Source organism: Macrobrachium nipponense, chromosome 17, assembly GCF_015104395.2.
Source record: "Macrobrachium nipponense isolate FS-2020 chromosome 17, ASM1510439v2, whole genome shotgun sequence".
Lineage (NCBI taxonomy): Eukaryota > Metazoa > Arthropoda > Malacostraca > Decapoda > Palaemonidae > Macrobrachium > Macrobrachium nipponense.
The window spans coordinates 74,794,587-74,814,601 of NC_087210.1; the positions used below are offsets into that span (position 1 = coordinate 74,794,587).

The 20,015-nt window shown below is 35.5% G+C and overlaps 1 protein-coding gene across 14 annotated transcripts in view; it reads left to right on the forward strand.

Annotated features, from left to right (window-relative positions):
• LOC135196336 (trichohyalin-like) overlaps window positions 1–20,015 on the forward strand; it is a 515,728-nt gene that overhangs the window by 184,177 nt on the left and 311,536 nt on the right. The gene's annotated exons all lie outside the window — the stretch shown is intronic.

Here is a 20,015-nt window from a genome sequence, read left to right on the forward strand (position 1 = left end):
ACATATCATACAATTCTTCCTGTGACCATTGTGGGTGGGGGGAGACAGTCTTGATTGATGCCCGAAATAACGCCATGCAAGGGGGTTTTCCCAGAACACGATATATCGATGTGGTCTTGGCACTGGGTGTCTTCAGCGTTGCACGTACATCTTTTTTTCAAAACCTTAGTGACTTTGCAACCGGCAGCTTCTGTAAAACAAATGGACACAAACATGCCTATAAGATCTATAGTAAATAGACTATAGAACGGAACCTGTCTGTTACGATGTAGAAGTATTACAAAGCGGTGAAATTATCCTTTGAATTGCGCTCAGAAGTAGGCCTACTGGAGCCCAGACCTCAGGGTAAAATTCAAAGAAAGAAACTAATGATCCGTATAATGATAACGACAGGCCATCATATATCGGATGTCGTTCCTTCCTCCGGAGAAATAACAAAGATTGGAAGAAGATTTAATTTAGGAAAGGTCTTGCCTGTTATGACGATCATCCGAGCGTGAACGCATCCATTTGGGACATGGGCTGACTACGAGGAGATTCTTCGGACACTAATAAAGGAAATGATGGTTATTTTGGGGAATTTTCATTTCATGGAATTACATATTCTGCTGGGTTTTTCTTATTGAATATTTTCGTTTTTCTCAGATACTGTCAAATTACTGAAATGAGGAAAACAACTAAAGGGAAAATTGGCGACACTTCTGTAATTTGCACAAAACTAAAGAGATTGTCTCACATTTCGTAGACGTTCCTCCCGTATGTCTTCCATCCATCGTAATTTACACCCACCTCTTATCGTTTCACCCGTTTTTGCCCTCGTATAGAGAACAATTCCCCCCCCCCCCCCCCCCCCCCCCCAAACCCCCCCAAAGATTACCAGTAATTAAACTCTACGGTGTTGCCACGTAACGTTTCACTTCCGAGAACTCCCACCAAATAGGAGTGAGTAAGGGATAAAAACCTCCTAGGCCTGGACTGTCTGAAACTAAACAGGAGTTGAGCAAAGAAGAAAAACCTCACAGGCCTGGACTGTCTGAAACTAAACAGGAGTTGAGCAAAGAAGAAACCAAACCTCACACGGCCTGACTGTTCTGAAAAACTAAACAGGAGTTGAGCAAAGAAGAAAAACCTCACAGGCCTGGACTGTCTGAAACTAAACAGGAGTTGAACAAAGAAGAAAAACCTCACAGGCCTGGAGTGTCTGAAACTAAACAGGAGTTGAGCAAAGAAGAAAAACCTCACAGGCCTGGAGTGTCTGAAAATCTAAACAGGAGTTGAGCAAAGAAGAAAAAAAAAACCTCACAGGCCTGGAGTGTCTGAAACTAAACAGGAGTTGAGCAAAGAAGAAAAACCTCACAGGCCTGGAGTGTCTGAAACTAAACAGGAGTTGAGCAAAGAAGAAAAACCTCACAGGCCTGGAGTGTCTGAAACTAAACAGGAGTTGAGCAAAGAAGAAAAACCTCACAGGCCTGGAGTGTCTGAAACTAAACAGGAGTTGAACAAAGAAGAAAAACCTCACAGGCCTGGAGTGTCTGAAACTAACAGGAGTTGGAGCCAAAGAAGAAAAAAACACCTAGGCCGGATGTGTCTGAGTAAACCAGGAGTGAGTAAGGGATCAAAAATTCCCAAGACTGGACTGTGAAAATAAACAGGAATGAGTAAGGGATCAAAAACTCCCAGGCCTGGACTATCTGCAAATAAACAGGAGCTGAGGAAACGAACAAAACCTCCCAGACCTGGACTGTCTGAAACTAAACATGGGTGAGTCAAGAAACAAAAGCTCCCTTGCCTGGACTGTCTGAAACTAAAGAGGAGTGTGAGTAAAGAAACAAAACGCAAGAAGATGCTGCTGCTGCTGCTGCTGTTCAAACATCTTAGTGCTCTTAAGTCGACGAGCCCTCTCTCTGGCGTCCTGCTTGTCTTTTTCATCCATTTAGCTGTCGCAGGCCCCTTGTGCATTCCCGGAATTCGTGATATCTCGAAGGGACCGAATGGTAACAGCAGAAACGAGACCGGTGGCGGTGTTCTGAGAGAGAGAGAGAGAGAGAGAGAACGTTTAATAAAAATTTCTAGGATTTTTGTGTGTCTGGTGTAGCCTGGGGTTTGCATATTTTGAAAGAATAGTGTAATGACTGAAATACAAAAAATAACACTTATAAATAGTTCTGTGTATTTTCTTTTCCCCTGTAATTAATTGTAGCAAATTTTTACTCAATGATTATATGTAGTTAGCCCAAATTCATTTGATGGTTGAATATTTTCACTTACCAGTCATGTAGGAGAGATGAGCATTTCATGTTTGTATGTGTGTGCATGTGTATGTCTGTGTTTGAGCTTGTATGTACAGAAACAAAATCGATGCTGGAAAATATGTTTGAGTAACAACGGACCTGAAATTTTAAAGGATAACGCTTTTGAATTTGTAAATTAAATCAAGTTCATATTTTACACGGTGGATATTTTTCCTGTATCAGGAATATCCAGCGTAATATAATATTATCCTCTACATCCCTCTACCATATATACACCTTTAATTTGGTTTGCAAACAATACATTCGCTCTAAAACAAACAATCGCTGTATTTTTGATGGAAAGTTATTTTTGAAGGAATCGTTATTGGTATATCCAGTGTTATTGCAATAACTGGCTGCAACCAATTGAATGGGCTGTTTTTGGTGGCGCGGAGTGAAGTATATAGAGTTTTGGCTGTTGCCTTTTCATATTTTCATGTTTGTTGTTATAGATTTTTTGTTGTTGTTGCCGTTCGTACAGAAAAAGAAGAGGCGGAAGAGGCAGTTGCAGCCAAAGGCTCTTCTTTAGGATCAAAAGTTAGCCGCCCCCCACCTCCCCCCACCCCCATCCCCGCCCCCCGATTTACCGTCGCTGTTTTGGACACGAGAAGTCGTATAACGTATTTATGTTTCGAACGGAAAACATCGACGTAATGGAACTGTCGGATTATGAAACACGCCATTTTCAAGGGGGGCGGAGGTCCCTGGTCTCGAGATCCGTGCAAGAAGAGTTAACGGGGTGTCTCTTGGTGTCTCTTTGTATGTTTGCTGCTCTTTCGAAGGGAGACAGACCACTGGCAATACCCGTTCAAAATTTTCGCGATTTTTAGTGCATTTTAGCATCTTTTTGTGACTGCGTCGGGCTGTATTTATTATTATATTGTGTTTATATGCTTCTTCGAGTTTAACATAAAGTTGTATATATAGATATATATTATATATATATATAATATATATATATATATATATAATAATATAATATATATATCATATAATATATAATATATATATATATATATATTATTTAGATATATATAATAAGTATATAAACTATACTTATATACATATACATGCACACACACACACACACACACACACATATATATATATATATATATGTGTGTGTGTGTGTGTGTATACACATAAATACATACAATACAAAAATGTGTGTGTATGTCAAGCTCAAGACCGACCATATAAACATCAATAACACCTATTCAGTGACAGTCTTAAAATGATCTCAAAATGTACGAAAAAACGACACATCTGAACAGGTACTGCGAGTCGTCTCCCCCTACCCCCCCCCCCCCACCAAAAAAAAAAAAAAAAAAAAAAAAAAAAAAAAAAAAAACGCACACACACATACGTGTTTTTCTACATATGGTAAAGTAATAAAAAATGATCTAACGTATGGTACATTTCATATTTTGAAATACTGAAATCGAGTTTGCTATCAATGTTGAAATTCATTCATTGCCTCATAGCTGGAGGGAGAAAATGGCATCGTGGATGGAGTTCTGCTCATTTCTAGACCATTATCACCGGTGAATGTGATTCATGCATTGTTGGCCTGAATTATCATTGGTATAAGTGGTTTTTTCATTTTTGGACTGCAAATAATTTTCAGTGGTGAAAATTATTTGCATATTGTTGTCTGGAATATTCGTCGGTGAAGGTAATTTGGGTATTGTGGGTATCCTTGGTAAAAGTGGCTTGTGCATTGCTCGACTCTATTACCATTGGTGAAAGTGATTTGGGGATTGTTGGCCTGTACTATCACTTGTGAAAGTAACTTGCACGTTGATAGACCGCAGTATCATTGGTGCAAGTGATAGGCGCATTGTTTCGGTGAAAGTTATTTGCGTTTTGTTGTGCTGTACCATCATTGGTGGAAGTAATTTGTTGATTGTTGGACTGTATTTAGATCAATAAAATTGTTTTGTTCGTATTTGGGCTGCTTTACTATCTCTGATGAAAATGGTTTGAACAGTGTTGTGTTGTACTATTATTGTATTGTACTATCTCTGACTCTGGTGAAATTATTTTGGACATTATTGCACGTACTATCACTGGTGAAGAGTTACACGTTGTATATTGTACTGCGCTATCAGTGGTGAAAGCTATTTGTGGATTGTTGGACTATTTTACTATTGGGGATAGTGATTTGTTGTTTGTTCATCTGTATTATCATTGATGAGAGCGATTTGCACATTGTTATATATATTCTAGGGAGTCTGGTATCACCGTTGAAGATCATGTTACAGAGAGAAATGCAATAATGATTCCTCAGTAAGGCAAATGCAATGTTACAAATAGTTTTATGATGGAGAGCAGTGAACATATTTCAGTTTGTAAAATTTAAGATGGAACCAACTCTATAGCATCTAAATGAAATATGGGAGATGTGGTGTTAGTCCCCATAAGGAAATGATTTACTTGAATGTGATGGAGTAGTTCCACCTCTATCAAGAGGGAAATGCAAGAGGAAGTTTATGGAAGAAGAACAATAATAATTTCGTATTTTGAGTTTTTGCCACAACGCCAGTAGTGAGCAAAGTAGAGGTAATGAAAAGAAAAAGACAAATTGTTGAGGAGTAATAAAAAAGATAAAGTTAAATGCAAAGAATGAATTCATTACACATTGAGTGAAAATGAGAAATAAAAGTCAGTGGATGTAAAATTAGTCAGAATCCCTACACAGGTTGAGGGCAGTTATGCATAAACGGAAAGATATTGTTTGTTGGTGATAGATTTATGTATACGTTTTGTAAACTCAGTCATGTGGAGAACAACCTTTTTGTAATCATGCTGAAGGACCAAAATTGCTACTAGATATGCGGGAAGGGTAAACAGAATTAATATAGTATTTGTTAAATTCACGAATGTTGTTCATTGTCAGAAAAAATGCAGTGATCTTCAGGCGACTGTCAAACGCAGTTAGGTTTCTATACCTAGAAGTGGTTGGTTTTGAAAACTTGAATCAAGGAACCCTTGCGCTTGAATTTAATTGTGGGAGTGTTTATGAAGTTCAGAGGCCAGTGGCTTCAAACTTACAACTCTTTACCTGACAGTACACTCAGGAAATCTGATCAAGTTTAGAGAATTTATGTGTGAATTCGTATGCATATACAATATATAATATAATTTTTATTATATATATATATATATATATATATATATATGATGTATATATATATATATATATATATATATATATATATATATAAATAAATAAATATATAATGTGTGTGCGTGGTTGTATGCTTTATATTCATTATCTATATATATATTATATTAGTATATTATATATAGTAGATATGATATATTATATTATTTATATACATTATAAAGATTTGTATTATATGTATATATAAATGTACATAATAATACAACTTTCTCATACGTATGTTTCATTATGATTATATCTATTTATATAATCTACAGTCTACACTGAGCACAATGAAACCTTTTCACTCTTGAGACAGTAGGTGTGCGTACGTGTGTATGTGCGTATATGTGTGCAAGTGTTGCATAGCAAATACCTAAGCAACCTTAGAGGTGTTAATAGAAATGGGGAAAAAAAGCTGACTCATAAGAACAACCCTCTTGTTCTTCCTCAATTCCCATGTAGTTACCCCTCCCCCATCAATCCCCTACACACGGCGAAAACCCCCTGCCTATAGGACCCCCACTCATAGAACCCCCTACATCATCACTTAACGGTAATGTGGCTTCGGGCTTCACCTGCGCATACGGAATGTTCATACGTATTTCTTAAAACAATTTTGTTGAATATTCTTACGCAGAGGTTTTGTTGCGATTGTGCCATATTTCTAATTACTTCTTCTCACAGAGGATGACTCGTCCGGGTTTGGTTATTTGCAGTACGTTTTTAGTTAAAAATATGAATAATTTTGTTCACTTTATCAACATAATTTGTTATATTCTGCTATTAGAACCTCACAAGTTCCAGTGGATATGCAATGCATTGCTCCCCGAAAACAATTCACCGTGAAGTATGTTACTAATTGCCTTATATTTTTATCTTTTTATTTATTAATTTATTTTTTGGTCTTTTTTTCATTTCTACTAACTGATCTCTTCTTTCTGCATTTCCTATCATCTTCCAGTGAAGACCATATTCTTTAGAAGCTTGAATTTCAAGTCGGTGGCCCCTGCAGGCTTGTTCCACTTGAACAGGGGTTTATCTTCCGAATAATAATATAATGATAACAATTTTGTCTTTTTGTTGTTTAGATGGGCGTCATTGATTAGATTGAGTATATAGATTCAGATTCAGTCAGTTTGACGCTGAATTACTAGTTTAATGTATCATGACTAGAGATTAAAATTCCCTTGGTTCTATCCTCAGAAAGTTACTTTTAGCAAAGGTTATTTAAATCGGATACTTCCAAATATTACATTGTTGAATATTTGCTGGGATTCAGTTATTTAACCCACTTTTTCTTTTCTTACATCTTATGCAGTATGTAATTTGTAATTAGCTAATTCCATGCGTCAAGGTGTTTAGGATTGGAAGTACTTAGTACGTTCTTGTTTATGATTATTGCCCCTCGAATGAACCCATGCTATATTGGTTAATGCATCGTCATAGTGATTTTTTAAGCTTTTATAAGCTGTTCTCCTTCCTGCAAGTTCATTGGGGATAGGTTGTGACTTTTTAGTTTTTTGTAAAGAAAAACCATTGAGATGGCTTTGTCTGTCCGTCAGCACTTTTTCTCTCCGGCCTCAGATCTTAAAAACTACTGAGGCTAGATGGTTACAAATTGGCATGTTGGTCATCCACCCTCTAACTATCAAACATACCAATTTGGAGCTTTCTAGCCTCACTAGTTTTTATTTTTATTTAAGGTCAAATTTAGCCATAATGGTGCATTTAGCAACGACATAGGAAAGGCCACCACTGGGCGGTGGTTAAAGCTTCATGGGCCGTGGCTCGTACAGCATTATACCGAGACCACCGAAAGATAGATCTGTTTTCTGTGGCCTTGATTATACGCTGCTGTGCAGAAAACTCGATTGCGCCGAAGAACTACGGCTCATCTTACTTTATATATATATATATATATATATATATATATATATATATATATATATATATATCCTATATATAGTACCTAGAGACCTAGATTAAGCGAATGAAAAACGTCACGCTCATGCTTCCAGCCTTTACAGACATTCCAGCCACTTATCAGTTTTTCCACACTTTCTCCGTTTTCATGACAGTCCCTCCCCCCCCCCCCCCCCCCTTCCATCTAGTAGTAGACACGAGCTTCTTTCTTCTGAAATAATTACCCCACTTGACTGTCTTGGAGTTCCTTGTATCCCCAAACTAATTAGACTCAAGTAATTATCTTCCTGGATTATTTTATTTCATTTCTTTACAAGTGAAGTGAGAATAGAGTGTTTTCCTCTTTCGTTTTCCTAATTGTGTTTGGGGCTTCATTGATACCACAGTTGTGGTCGCCTGAGATAAGTCTAACCTCTCTCTCTCTCTCTCTCTCTCTCTCTCTCTCTCTCTCTCTCTCTCATTCAGATTGGAAAGGTTTTCCTCTCTCTCTCTCTCTCTCTCTCTCTCTCTCTCTCTCTCACACACACAGGTTTGAAAGATTTACCCCTCACATTATGTACACTGACGATGTATTTAATTATGCTGTCGATATTTTGTATACTTTCATCAATTTCATTACTTTCATCAATTTCATTATAACTTTCCCTAAATTATTGCAGTTTCATTCTGTTGATGGCATCTCATAATGTATTATTTTTTTAGTCGTTTCTTTGCTAGTTGAAAGAATTACTTTCTTTGTACAGTACTGGAAAATTCTAGAGAATTCTCCTCTCCCTCTCTCTTTTTCCTGTACGAGCCACTGCTGGTCAATAATACCGTATTGGGAGAGTACGAAAAGGTTAGAGATAGTTGGTGGGTGGACCGGTTATTGGAAGAATAGTGTTTTTGGTATATCTTGAAATAATTGCAGTATGGTCCTTTGAATCCTGTTGTAGTCCGAATCTGATTTTTTTCCTTAGTCATTGGTGAATATATAGATAGGGTATGAACTGTTTTGGGACTGCTTTATACTTTTATTTTTTTTATACCCGTAGAGTGTGTGTTTATGTGTGTGTGTGTGTGTGTGTGTGTGTGTGTGTGTGTGTGTATCATCGACCTGATGAAGGGCTAATGTGCATTTTCAGTATTTCTTTTCTCCTTTTATTTTCCTCCTCTTGATTGAGAAGATTAAAATTTTAATATATATATATCTATATATATATATATATATATATATAATATATATATATATATATATATATATATTATATATATATATATATAAATTATATAGAGGGATGGGGAATTGAAGTCTTGACTCAAACTTATACTACCGTTATTCCTTACGATGATTGTCCACGTACTGATATATATATATATATATATATATATATATATATATATATATATATATATATATATATATATACTACACACGTTTGGACAATTATCATAAGGAATAACGGTAGTATAAGTTTGAGTCAAGACTTCAATTCCCCATCCCTGAGACGATGCATATTTCTCCAAAATGAGTTAGTGAGATCCATTTAATTCAGTGATTAACGGACGAATATGAAAAAAAACACTATATTTTCCACTCTTGAGTTCATCGCCTAATGTTAAAATCGAACTGTTGACGTGTAAAACTTTTATTCACCTTTGCCGTGAATATATATGGAAACATTAGAGTGGAAAATGCGAAAAAGTCGATCGAAATGTAATGCAAGAATGTTCGTGTCGTTAGTAAGAAATCAAAGTGCTTTTCGGGTGCGTGGTTTAATATGGTCCATATATTTTCCGCTTACAGGATCTTTACATGTTTGCTCTTGTGTTGTTGCATTATTTTGTTATGGAATAGGCCATTTAAAGCCATTTAAATGTTCTTGTATGTGTTATTCACCGTACCTCCTTACCTATTTTCTGTGTTACATGTGTTTAGATCTCAAATGATTAGATAGTTTTAGAATACTGCAAAATGAATAGCTGCTAGTTAAACTCGAGGTCATCGATAAATCTCCAAGGTTTGGAGGATGAGTTTAAATTGCAGTATTTCAATACTTCGTGTGACCCTTTTCTACTGATGTTTGCAAGCAAACGGATCGCGAGTAAGATGCAAACAGAGAGACAGGCAAATAAATGTAGCCCTTGCCTTTTTTGCCATCGAATTCTCGAGGGGGATGAAGTTTCGGCAGTGGGGGTCCTCGGTGTGAAACCTGCAATACCACCAAGTATGAGGGGGGAAAAATAAGTAAAATAAAAAAATAAATAGATAATTAAATAAATAAAACACACACTCACACACACACACATATGTACATGTATGAAATGAAATTACAATACATTTCAGTTTTATCGTTTTAATGCAGTCATGGATGAAACCCTTTATCAGTACACTTACAAACCCACTTCATCCTCTTATAGTTAATCTCACGTAAGTGAATATTTCCAAACTGGTGCTGGAAACCGAATATCGTTTCTTTTATTGACTAGATATTATTTTTGTCGTCACGCGTTAATAAAAATTCATCAGTGACTGTTATTTTTCTTTAGTTCTGGAATATTAATTTTTCCTTTTCCAATTTTTTTTTTTTTCAATAAATCTCTATGTTCTTGACAGGTATTGAATATTACTGTTATCGGTTAAAAGAAATTCTTGTCAGTATGCCTCATGTTAGAATTTATTGTTTCAGTTAGAATTTATTAGTAATTTTGTTGGCAATAATGAATACGATTGGTCAGGGAGGATTGTCTTTATAATTCTTGGTAAGTGAATAGTGCCATTGACAGGAATTGAATATTACTGTTCTCTGTTAAAAAAATTCTTGTCAGTATGCCTCATGTTAGAACTTATTGTTTCAGTTAGAATTTATTAGTGATTTCGTTGGCATTAATGAATACGATAGGTCAGGGAGGATTGTCTGTATAATCCTGGATTTTGAAATGAAATGCATAATAAGCATTCTGAAGTTTGATGGTATATATTTACGAATCATTTAAAGTATGAAGTCTTTGATAAATGCTGTTTAGAGGACAGCACTCGTCGACCATGTTTTGCCTAACCTAAGGCAATTCTGACCCGTTTCTTCTCTCCCTCTCTCTCTCTTTCTCTTTTTTAGAGGTTTTGTATCCTATCTTCCCATTCCATTTAAATTCTAATTCGTTTCAGAGTGAGGGGTAGGTAGAGAGATAATTGGTAGATAGCGTTATTGCATATTTATGATGACATGTAAATGCACCTAATTGAAAATGCTGCTTACATTAACACTTCTCTTTTTCTTTTTCAGGTATGATTTGGGTTCTAGCTGAGAGTAATCAGGCTGTTGGTATGTTAAGAAATTTATGCAATTATATATTTTCTTACGTATGGGAATATATAATCTATATATATATATATATATAATATATATATATATATATATATATATATATATATATATATATATACGTATGTATTTGTGCATGTGTGTGTGTATGTTTATTCTGCGCGTGTGTGTATGCACTCCTATCCAGATGTTTATCTTTCCTGTAATCTTGAGATTTTAGAGACATTTTATATTCTCATAAGCTCCGTTTATGTGTCTGTCTTTTTTATATTAAAACAGTTATTGCTGATGAATGAAAATAAAATATGAAAGCGAATGAAAATCAAAGAAATAAAGTGATTTTGAGTTTGAGGATTTTTGATAAATAAGGGGCGTCAAGTTCACAAAAAACGGGGAAATGCATTAGGTTTTGTATATGTGTGTGTCTGTGAGAGAGAGAGAGAGAGAGAGAGAGAGAGAGAGAGAGAGAGAGATTTGATTGCGATGAAAAATCCCAGCGAATTGTGTTGGCTTGAAGATAAAGCTCTTACAATACGAAAAATTTTTTCTAGTAATTTATTTCATGTGTTTATTACAGTAAAATTTTCCAACATATTTCTGGAAGAGGAACACATTTCACAAGGAAAAATATATTGAGAATTATGTTAAGAAGTCGTTTTGTATAGATTTTAGACATTTTAGTTGGAAAAGGTTTTTAGAAGTGGTGACGGCTCCAGATGAATTTTTTTTAAAGCAACGGTTTATATTAATTATAAAAGTAAAGGTAATACTGGCGGACATTTATATGGCGAAATGCTTTTAAAAGTAGTGAGGGTCCGCGCGAGGAATTCGTAAACCTTAATCGGCTACAGCGCTTTTATAAGCGGTATATTTTTCTTCATTATCGGAAAAATATAAGAAGCTTTAGCGTCAAACATTTTCTCTTTCTTGAATGCATTCGACTTCGAAATGCGTCTTTACTTACTTAGTTTAGTTATGCTACTCGACAGGCTGTTTACAGGTTCTTACATATGCTCCCCTTTTACATTTGCAATAGACAGAGTTCAAAATTTTATGCTTGGAAAGGCAACACTTCGAGATCATATGTATTTTACATGGTTTCATTTGGAAAAGGAACATTGTAGTCAAATCGTTTCTGAAAATTAATTATCTTCATTATCTCTTGATGTCCACGTAGAATTAATTCAGTCTTTCTCTAACTCACAAATAAATAAATTCGTAGATATATATATATATATATATATATATAATATATATATATATATATATATATATATATATATATATATATATATTATATATATATATGTACACATATACACACACACCACACACACACACACACACATATATATATAATATATATATATATATATAATAATTATAATATATATTCTATATATATACATAATACAGAGAACTGTCACACCCTGCTTACTCGTCGAGCCCAGTTACATACCCTGCGCCATTCATCTCTCTCTTGCACCCACTCTGGATTCTTAGATGTTGAGGACCCTCCTTTTCAATACCACTCTCACTGCATTTGTGTTTCCCATTCAGGGTCTTCCCCTTCTTTTGACACCCAACGCTTATGAATCGTATTTATTACCGCCTCATTCTCACCCATTCAGTGTATTTTTTTATTACAAATATTACGTAAACAGGTCATCTGTATAGCTTCGACCTTCTTTCTTTCATTCCATTCAAAATCCAACGTTACTTCCATAGAGGAAATCTGGTTCATAAATTCCAACCTTGGTTTCCATAGACCAGTGGTTCCCAACCCTTTTTTCGGCTATGCCCCACCTAATCACCTCTGAAATCCTGATGCCCCTTAGGTGATATATAATTCTTACATACTCACGTGGAGAAAGCCCACAAGGCCATTAACTTGTTTTAAACATTCTTGAATTGCCCTCCTTAAAAATCAAATTACCCCTGGTGGGATGTACAGTGGGGCTCAAATCTCATGCGACATGATTCTTTGAGGGTATCGTCCATATTCTCAGACTCAACGTGACATTGCCAAGTAGTGCTATTTTTTTTTCCTTTTTTTTATTTGTAATGTCATTCATGTCGAAAAGTTTGCGAATTCACAGCTAGCCTTATTTTCCTTATGGTTAAATAGATATGATCCCTTTTATGCATTGGTATAATTCTTAATTTGTGGTGATTTGAATTGATTTTGTTATTTTTCTTATCTTTACGTTGCTCAGTTCAAGTGTGGTGATAAGGTTAGCGTTGCCAACAATGAAAGCACACTTAACATGCTCCTCGGACTGGTCAACATAACCATGTCTGCAGCATTATGACAGTAGACCTAATAAGCTCAACAGTCATAACAACTTTCAATGTAAGAATATGAATTAAAACAAGTTTATTTGAATGTTGAAGATTTCGGCTGCGTTTAAGCTGCCTGTATGTTGGAAAATGTTTTTTAGGCCTAAAAAAATATAATCGAAGCATCTGAGATGTAATCTGTTACTAATGAATTTATTTGTAGAGATCACCTGTTCTTTGAGGAATATGAATTACAACCAATTTTCTTGAATGTTGAAGTTTCAGGCTGTTTAAGCGCCTGTATGTTGCAAAATGATTTATAGGCCTAGAAAAATAATCTAAGCTTTCTGAGATGCAATCTACTAATGTTTTTATTTGTAGAGATTACCTGTTCTTTGAGGAATAAGATGATGATGATTTTGGTTATATGGAGAAGATGGTTATTAATCGAAATATCATAAGTATTAATATCAAGGCATATGTAACACTTGTTTTTCAACGGTTTACAATATTATTTCTTAAAAGTCCTGCTCGCTTTTGGTGTATAATTTATTCTTTCATAAGGTAACTTGAAGTGCTAGAATGTGTAGATAACCTCATTTGCTTTCTGGACCAGAAATTGTTAATATAGAGATGGGAATGTTAAGGTGTTAAAGTAAAGAAATCTATCACCTAGGCCCTAGAATAGTATCTTGGCTTTGACAAATAGGCGAATATTTGCTAGTACTATTTTATACAGTTTTGAAATATTTAAGAAAGATAACAAATAATTATGTATTAAAATCCAAATATTCCTTTAACACATAAAGTAAATGTTTCAAGATAATTTAATGGTCGCTACTCATTGTAGACCTACTCATATACCAGGTGGTTGTTGTTGCACCGACACTGATACGTAACACATGCTCCCCTCTCACGTTGATATCGGTGGGTGCATTCTACTTTTGTATATACATATTTAACATTTTTTCAGCGTTGAGGGTAAAAGCAATCAAATAGGACTATTTCAAATTTTATGTTTGCTTTGGAAGCATTATTAATGTTACGACAATTTTTTCGTTCTTTTTTTTATTTATTTAAACATTTGAACTGAGGTTTGATTGCGACTTCGTTTTGGTCAAATGCTTCAGCAATGAGTGAACGAAAGTTTTGAAAATGTTTCGTAAAGGGTTTTTCTGAAATTTGCTACACGTGACATTTTCTTACAATTTTTAAATATATGACAGATTTCACTCTTATGAAACATATTATGCCTTAGTGTATGCGATACTCGCGTTTTCGCATTGAAATAAATGATAAATATGGAGCATGCTAGGTGCCAGTTAGTGAATTTTGAACGAAATCCTATGGAGTCATGTCGCATGAGATTTGAGCATCACTGTACAACCCACGTAGGAAACCGCTGCCATAGACACTCCAAGAGTCCTCCCTATTCGGTTCACACGTCTTGCTACCTTTGTTACTTCACTGACTCCCAAGAATAATTTCTTCTCCCATCCTGCCATCATCCTAATTATTATACCAAAAGAAGTAGGAATAAACGCCTTCAAATCTTTCACCGTCAGTACTTACTCTTGTTGACGGTTATTGCCAACTTTTTCGTCTTGCAAACTATTTCAAAGTATTTCACTTATATTTGCATATTCTCATATATATATATATATATATATATATATATATATATATATATATAATATATATATATATGTGTGTGTGTGTGTGTGTGTGTATGTGTATTTGTATATATGTATGTGTATGGATCATGCACGCTCTCCACCCTCTCCCCCCGAAAAATGTCGAATTACCAAAGATATTATCTTTCCTGTCTCAGCAAGTCTTTCAAGTTAAGACTGCCATACTCCAGGCTGTGTACAGCTTGATTGCAACCCTCCTCAATGTATTGAATACCAGGTATATAACCGCTGCTGAAGTCAACAGATTTATAATGGCTCAACCCTGATTTGATCTGTTTTGGTCATGATTCGAACTAGTTCGCCGTCTTGTGTTAGTCGAGCTTTCAAATGACCTGTGGCCTACGAGAAACTATGCGCGAACATATACATAAACGTATAATTCAGTTAATTAGAATTTGCTTTGCTGTTGATGATTCTATGCCTTTTCACTTAGCCATATTTTTATGGCAGAGTGGTTAAAGTCACTGTCACATTACTTTCAACCTAAAAAAAGCATTCGTTCGAATCCTGGCCTGTGTTAGAGGACGTATTCCATGTAATTCCCATTGGGTGTAAATTATTCCCAACCTTGAGTAAATTCGGTAATAATGGGTTATTCGTGCTGTAATATTTGAAAGTATATACATGTTACATGTTAAGTATAGTGTATATTTATATTTTTTTCCTTATACGCGAATACTCGAATCCTTTGATACTTTTAACTGCTTAATTCTTTGTCGTTGGGTTGCATCGCTTAATTTCATCACAACCTCGCATTTTCCTCATTTATCTCTCTCTCGGCCCTTCCTCTCTCGGCGTACGAGAAGCCTAAACTAAAGGGGATAGGCCCGAAGGAGGATTCCAATTTCCTCCTCCTCTTCCTCCTCCTCCTCCTCCTCCTTCTCCTCCTTTTCCTCCTCCTCCTCCTCCGTGTGGTGTTGGCGAAGATGGGGCCTGTGGGAATGCTTGAAGGCGGGGAGGACGGCGACGCCACTTGTATTGGAGATGTAGTACGTTTGGGGAGGTTTGGGCAAAGATGGGGCCAGTTTGTTTACGTCAGTTGGGCGTTTGTTTATGAGAGGGAAGTTTTGGAGGAGAGTACCGCCCTCCCTCTCCTTCCCCCGTGTTCTCCCTCTCATTCTCCCCCTCCTCCCTCTCTTTCTCCCCTCGTTTGTTTACGTCAGTTGGGCGTTTGTTTATAAGAGGGAGGTTTTGGAGGACAGGACTTCTCTCCCTCTCCTTCTCCCCCTCCTACCCCCCTCCTCCCACTCCCTCTGCTCTCCTCCTCCCTCTCTTTCTCCTCTCCTTCTCCCTCCCAGTCAGTATATGCTGGACATTCTCACATTTCTGTAGTAGGTTGATGAATATCTTAGCAGGTCGTCCTCAACCCCTTCAATCCCTGGCATTTGGGAAAATATTTGACTTGTATTGTATATGGTTTTCCTGCTAGTATATAATATGCTATAAAATAATGTCCAAAGCAACATTAGATAGTTTTTAAAGATTCAATTTGTAATCTCACGGGGAAACGTTGATGTGATACTTTACCCTTCAGAAGTAAGTTGACTCATTACACATATTACATGCTAGTCTCTCTCTCTCTCTCTCTCTCTCTCTCTCTCTCTCTTCTCTCTCTCTGTGCATTGTAGATCGACTAGAGACCCTTACGTTATTAGAATCAACGTCAAAAATAAGAGATCTAGATAGGACCTAGATTTATTATATCAAAGAGAAAAGATCTGAATTTGTTGGGACATTCCGTTGCAATTTCCAATTAAAAGTTAAAGGCAAATTATTGGAGCAGGAAGTGACCTCCTTGCGCTGCATGAAGTAATTGGTTCTGACCATCTGAATGTGAATTTTTCTATTTATGTGCAGATTTTATATATGATTTATAATTAGGCTGTATATATTTTTTATATATGATTTTATATTGAGGTTGTATGTGTTTTTTTATATGATTTTATATTTAGCCTGAAAGTTTTGCATATCCACTATAAGAAAAGCAGGACAGAAACTGTGCGATATATTCCTAGGGAGACTTCATAGGACATTAATTTTTTTTAGCATGTTACAGAAAAGTTTGGTAGCTATTCATTACGTTCACCATTGCACGTTTCTCTAATTTAATTAGATACCAACTTTCCTTTTTTACGACACTGAAATCAATATGTCAGTCGTAAATGTTTTAATTATATTCATAAAATTTTGTCTAATCAATAACTCGAAGTTCCGAGCACTTTTCAGGCACTGCCTCACTTCCTCTTGCAAGGAGACCAGGTTATGCAAGACAGACCTGCAATTTAATTAAATGTCAGATAACACTATTGTGTTAATTACTGGCGGAGCACTGTAATTAATTCTAGATAATTGCTTGGGTCTTTTACGATGGGGATATGGCTTCTTGTTTGGAAAGTGAAAACTAAAACAGAAAAGTGTGCACAAAACACATATATTGAACTGTAGGTGTATGCATGTTCATCTTGCCTTGTTATTAGACCACAAAGTTTTCCTGAAGTGTTATGGGCTGTCATAATAGCTTTACCAATGTTAATAAAAGGGAAATTAAAAGTACACTCCAGTAAATATTGTCTTAATTCAAAACCTAAGCCTTTCAGAGAAGGTGTTGGTACACCTGCTCTGAGGCAATTAAGAAGTATAATGTTGGTACACCTGCTCTGAGACTTGATAAATGCACTTCCATGTTTTGAAAACCATCATGGGTACAAGTTCATTTTAACTCCGTGAAACCAACCTCGTGGGAGTTGATTTGGGTGGGTGGGGTGGGGTTGGAGGTAGTGGCGAAGAAGGGAGGTATTTAAGCACAAAAGAAATAGCGAATTATTTGAAGACCGTTTAACGATATGTGTTTTTTTGTGTAATATCAGTAAAACTGAATAGATAGGAAAGGATAGGAGTTTATTGCGTTTTAACTTATGTAAGTAATAAACGGAATGTGAAGACAGGAAAATCTGTTTGAAAGACTTGCAATGTAAAGTTGATGATGACCGGTGGTACGAGACGAAGTAGATACTTAATAATAGTTCATATTTCATGGGAAGTCGGGTAGAGATGAAAATAGGTGTTGACCGCTCATTAGTCCCCTTGAAAGCATTCAAACATTTAAATCCCTACCTCCAACTCTTCCTGGTGTACATGGAATTACAGAATTACCAGAATTCGTGTAATAAATAATTAGATCCATTTTTATTCACTGTATTCAACGCTTTAAAATACTGAATTACAAGTAAAAAACAACCACTTCAAAATACTGAAGTACCCTATAATTAAGTAACACATAATGCTTCATAATACGGAATTACTCTATAAATAAGTAAAGCAATACACTTTGTTTTAAATTGAAGACATACAGAGAATTCCTTACCATATAAGATATATCCTCAAGGATCCAACGAAAGTCGGTCTCCAAGTATATTCTAGATGTATTCTACATCTCCTTTAAAGACCATTGTTATACAGAGAGTGTCTTCCCTTTATTCCTGTTTAATTACTGGTAAGACAAGACATAAAGGGCTGCTGCTGTTCATAAGGGCTCCTCTTCTGGATGGCTGGAGATGTTCTCATATTCCGGTATATCTTAGCGTCCTCATTCGGCGTCAGAATTATGGTTTCCAGAAAGAGCACGACCTGTGTGAGGAGGACCCGTGGCTGCTCATATGGAGGAGGTTATCAAAACAGAGGCGCGTTTTTCATCGTGCGTGCTCCATTTATTTATGGGTCATTTCCAGACAATGGAAATGGCATTCACTCGTAATGTCCGTCGTGGAATATAAGTTGTAACGTACGTGAGCGGATGGTGTCTTCATTCATATTGTTGTCTATTTCAGTAACGATATTATTACAATGACCTCTCGTAGAAATGTCATTTTGCATTACAATAATTATTTATAGGCTCTTTGTTTAGTAAGGTTTTTCCTCGGTAGTTGTACGCAAATGTCATATAGTGTACTGAACAAGCCAGGAAAACAAGACTACAAGCCTTAAAAACCGGTATACAATCTAGTATGCAATCTGTTTTAACACAAGAATTTGATTACCATATACATAACCAAAGACGAATGATATATTTCTCTTTGCTGTGTATTTATTGACAGGAAGAAAAGATAGGTGATAGGTGCCTAACGTCAATATCTCAGGGGACATTGGCGAATAAATTTATGTCAGTCAGCCTTGCAAATCTAGACTGGAATAATGATAAATTTCTGGAAGAAATGTACCTGTGAATATTGTGAATTAGACAAAGTTCTGTTAGCTCTGCACATACAGACAGAAAAAATAAATTCGACAGGCTGAAAAGATATGTTTTCTAACAGGGATAATAAACGTTGTAAATTAAACAGGAAAAAATATAAATTTTCTGACAGCAATAAATAGTGGATCTGTAAATTCAACAGGAAAAAAAGATAAAATTTCATTCAGTGATAACTCAGTAGGCACTGTAAATTCGATAGAAAAAACGATAAATTTTGTGACAGCGATAAATCAGTAGAAATTGTAAATTCAGTAAGAGAGACATAAATTTTCTGACAGCGATAATTCAGTAGACATTATAAATTCAACAGGAAAAAAGATAAATATTCTGACAGCAATGAATCAGTAGACATTGTAAATTCAACAGGAAAAAAAGATAAATATTCTGACAGCAGTAAATCGGTAGAAATTGTAAGTAAACTCAACAGGAATAAAGATAAATTTTCTGACAGCAATAAATCAATAGAAACTGTAAATTCACGGAAAAAAGATAATTATTCTGACAGAGATAAATCAAAAGACATTTTAAATTCAAGAGGGATAAAGATAAATTTTCTGACGGCGATATACCAATGGACATTGTAAATTTGACAAATCTGTATTTACTGTGGACATTGAGGCAGGAATAGTAGAAGTTTTGTGGCTGCGACATACCAGTGGAAATCGTAAAGTAGACGTATTTTTGTTAGCCATACCCATCTAGACTGGGAGAAAAGATAAATTTATGGTAGCGATATACCAGAAAACAAATCAAGAAAATGTGAAGTTTTTCCTGCTTTCTCTTAGTCATACACGGCTAGACAAGAAAGAAATAGATACCACACCTTCTCGTGTTGTGAATATATAGTGTAATAATGTCAACCCTAAAAAGATGTTTAAACCTCGCAAAATGACACGATTAGCCTGGACCAACCAGGCACCCAAATAAGATTCTCGTAATTTAATATGTCTTGATATGGTATTTGGACGAGGTTCAGTTTTCTTACTAAAATGATTTCTCATAGGTTTGTATTTTAAAAAGGGTTTTATGATTACTTAATATTTGCGAATAATAAAATATAATGGAAAGAGGTTATTAATAATTTAAAAATAGTTTGGTTTGGTA